This window comes from Populus euphratica, unplaced genomic scaffold, assembly GCF_000495115.2.
Source record: "Populus euphratica unplaced genomic scaffold, PopEup_1.0 scaffold414.1, whole genome shotgun sequence".
NCBI lineage: Eukaryota > Viridiplantae > Streptophyta > Magnoliopsida > Malpighiales > Salicaceae > Populus > Populus euphratica.
Genome location: NW_011500038.1, coordinates 203,400 through 207,364, shown reverse-complemented (window position 1 = coordinate 207,364; position 3,965 = coordinate 203,400).

Below are 3,965 nucleotides of genomic sequence, written 5' to 3'. Positions count from 1 at the left end.
GTTATGGTTACTGAGGTTGCATCCAATATGCTACCTCCATGATTACAACAGAGTGGAAAAAGATGATACGCAACAAGCAAACTCAGTTCACGTATAATTTTCTCCCGTTTCTGCTTGGTAATCCTAAACAACTTAAAAGTTTAATTGGCTGTCTCAAATTTATATACTCAATGTTCCATTTCATTGCATGAACCTATTATGGCTTGCTGTGGAAGATCATCGAATCTCTTTTCTTAGCAAATGCAAAATTGCAGAGATCATGCCATTCGCTTGTCATTGCACTTGGATAGCTTTATCCGTCTGGGGATAAAACAGAGTGGTTTATTTCCACATCAGTCTATATTCTTTCAAATTGTTTCCATCAAATGCTATGAGCCTCACATCTAAACCAGTTCTACACTTCAATGTTTTGACGGTGAAGGAAAATTCCATGTCCGTGCCGTGCATGAACCCACGGGTGCACATTTATGAACGCAAGTAAGTCAGGAACTTTCAAGATCATGAGCACGTTTGACTTGCGAAACGAAATATCGAAATTTTGGAACAGTTCTAGAACTTCAATATTCAGTGGTATTCGATATACAGTAAGTAGTTTTTTTATTTTTGGTTAGGAAAAAAGATAATTTCTGAATATCCACATGATATATTCATTTGGAAAAAGTGGAGATAGCCGGCAGTTCATTGCTTAATTGCGTTGTTGAGAAAGGTCGAGTAGTCCTACTCAACATGTCCTAACCTTTTCATGCCTATGGCATGTGCTTAGAAGTTAGAAAGTAGCATAAACTAGGGTCAAAATCCGTACTTTCCATGCCTATTCCCTTCGTGATTTATATTGTGTCTAAAAGAAGTAACCCTTGATACAAACCTATGTAGTTGGAAAGGATGCGATTACTTTCAATAGGTTTGATCTGAGCAGAAATCCACAGAACTCTCGACAGGACAACAAGAACAAAAGTGAGTAATAAAACAGGATTTTATTAACAATTAACTCCTACAGTCTGCTACATTATAGTAACATAAACCCAAGTTTAATACAATAAGACACCAGCACAAAAAAGATTGAACAGCCTACAGTTAATAAAAGGGGGATATTGCAATTTCTTTACATGTTAACAGACACTAATTAAGTAAAAAATAGAAAAAAGACTACAGCACTTCAGAAATATCTAAGCGCAGCTTCCTTGGATGTTAGCTGCTCTCATCTCGAGGAAAAGCAAAGAGAAGGACATGGTATCAATAGTAACTCCCCTTGTGGGAAGGGTTTGGAATTATCTGAATCTCATTTTCTTCAATCAGGCAAGTAATTTGCTTCTAGCAGCATTTGAGAAAATGACCCAGACCAATTGGTGAGGCTTGAATCGCAAACTCCATGTTCAAGACCATAATCAACAGCATCAGCAGTGCAGGTTCCATCCAGATCTGGTGTAGCCCGAACCCAACAAACGCTAGCCTCTGCTGTTGCTTGACTTGCTAGAACCCCATCTGCCTCATCATATCCACCACTAAAATCAATCATCTTATAACAGAAATCATCATCCTGTGTTGAGGCAGCTTCCCCATCATTTTCGACGCGCTCAACCTCAATTGACTGCAAGTTCTCTGTAGGATTAAATGCATATATAATTGGTTCGGGTGCAACATTGCTCGTGGAAGTAATATCTGAATCATCAGCCATCAGATAACTTTCAAGATCCTGCACATTCTCAAAAGAAAAGCACTCAGAATGGTCGAATTCTGCCCAATTATCAAAGACCGGTTCAAGCTCCAAGTGCTGCTGTTGGTTTTCTACGGCCACATAGAAACCCATAATCTGTTGCTGACGTTGATCTAATTCATTGATCCTGGGCTTTTGCGGTATGGTTTTTGTTGCATCGTCAACAATTTCACTGTCAGCATCCCTCTTCCTCTTTTTAGTTGTTGCGGTTGTTGTAGTTTGTACTGTCTCAATGGAGTGGACTTCTTTCTTTCTCAATCGACACAGGACAATTTGTTCAGAAAGTGATGGCAGGCTGTACTCAAACATGAACCAGGAGCCATTCTGGTCAGATTTCGGATTTTGGTAAGTGAAAACCTTTCTGATGACAGAGACTTTGCAGTCGGGGTCGATGGAGACATTGAAAGGAGGGTCTTTGAACTCTTGATGCCATGTACCGGGCCCGCAGCTAATTTTGCGCACAAAGTTCCTCCCTTTCTTGGTGAGTTGAGTGAAGAAGAAGAGATCCTCGCCATGACGTTTGGGGAAGGATTCCCAGATTTGCCAAGGTTCTTTGGCATGGTCGCCAAAGATATGGGTATCTCTAATGGGAGTATGGATGGTGGTGAAGAGTTTAGGGTTTGTGATTCTAGGGTAGAGATAGAAACGGACTAGTTCTTCATCATCGGGACGGAAACGATAACCATGAGGTAGTTCAGGGGTTAGGGTTTCTGGTTTCTGCGGTACAAACGGTACCCTACTGCTATGTAACGACATAGCTGTCAGTTGGAATTAAAGAAAGGTACGAGAATTAACGAGGATCAAAGTCGTACGTAGGAAATAAGGTAACTGTATTTACTTACAGAAACATCAAAGGGGAGAAACAAACTTTCTTTCTCGAAGATCAAACACAGAGAGAACTTCTTGCTTACTTTCTCTAACTTGTTTCTTTAATTCTCGGTGATTGATAAAGAAAGAAATTGGTGAAAACAAGAGAGAAGATTATAAAACCAAACCCTAAAGAATTGCAGATAGAAAATCGGAAACACAAAATATCAATGCGCGTAAGTATAAAGCCATATGTTCCCACGCCAATTTGTTTATAATAGGGTTTGTTGTAGAGGCGGTTGCGGTACAACGGTCACTAAGATTTTTGACAAGCTTCCTATTAATCTGTTGCTGACGTGGGAAAGGAACGCGAGGAGTCAGTGTACGGTACCGTACTACTTAACGTGTCGCTAATGCACGTGCAAAGGTATTGAGGGGGTGAATTGTGAGCAAATAAAGAAGAGAGACCAAAGCTTAACTTGATAAGTGGGTTTGCATTGGATGACTTTTGAGTCTTTAGGATTCGTGGGCTCTACAAAGTAGTTTGTGGGCCCTAATAACAGGGACACTCTTTTTATGGTTTGCAAAATGGGTAATGATTTGTTGACGATCGATGTGATTGATTGTGTTCGCTTAGGTTGTGGAAGATGATGGTGTAAGGAGAGGCCATTCTGAATTCGGTGCCGTGTTTGGTAACGGCAAACAATTCTTATTTTAGATTTCAAACATTCAGGTAAGTAAGTACGAGTTGCTGGTTTCACTTTGAGTGTTACTCTTAGTTCATAGGTTTAGATTTCTTCCTGAATGTTTCTCTTCATCTCATTCTCGCAATATCGAAGGCTCCAGTGAATTTTTAGATTATTAATGTGGAAAAACTGCAGCCAATTTGAGTCTCCATTGTAATTATGTCATTGGGATGCTTACGCATGAATCGTGGGTAATATATTGAATTCTGGGTTTGGTACAAGGAAGAGCCATGTTGTTGTTCTCCAACAAAGAGACATTGGTTTTGTTTGTGGTGTCGTGGTTTGATGAACTGGTAGATGACTTGAGGTTTTTGGTTTCGCAGCAGGGGGCATTGGAAGATCCCTCGAAGTATTTAAGGAACCACTAATTTCAATTATTCAGGTTATTATTATGTCCCTATGAGCTCTTTTTTTCTTGTGGAAATTATATTAATGAATCTATGTACTTCATGCTATAACTGATAAATTCGAGGCTGCCTACTGTAGACATGTATTATCCTCCTCCTAACTATCCAGTTGGAAAGGATCGGTGTAGGAAATTTGGTTGGTGAGAAGGGGAAAGGTTTTTACACTTGACTTTTTAAGTGCTTGGTAAAATGCCGAATTGGAGGAACATAATATTCAATTAGCAGCCAACACAAATAATGTAGAGGAAAACAATCGTGATAAAGAGGGAAAGAAGAACGTGAGTGTAGGGA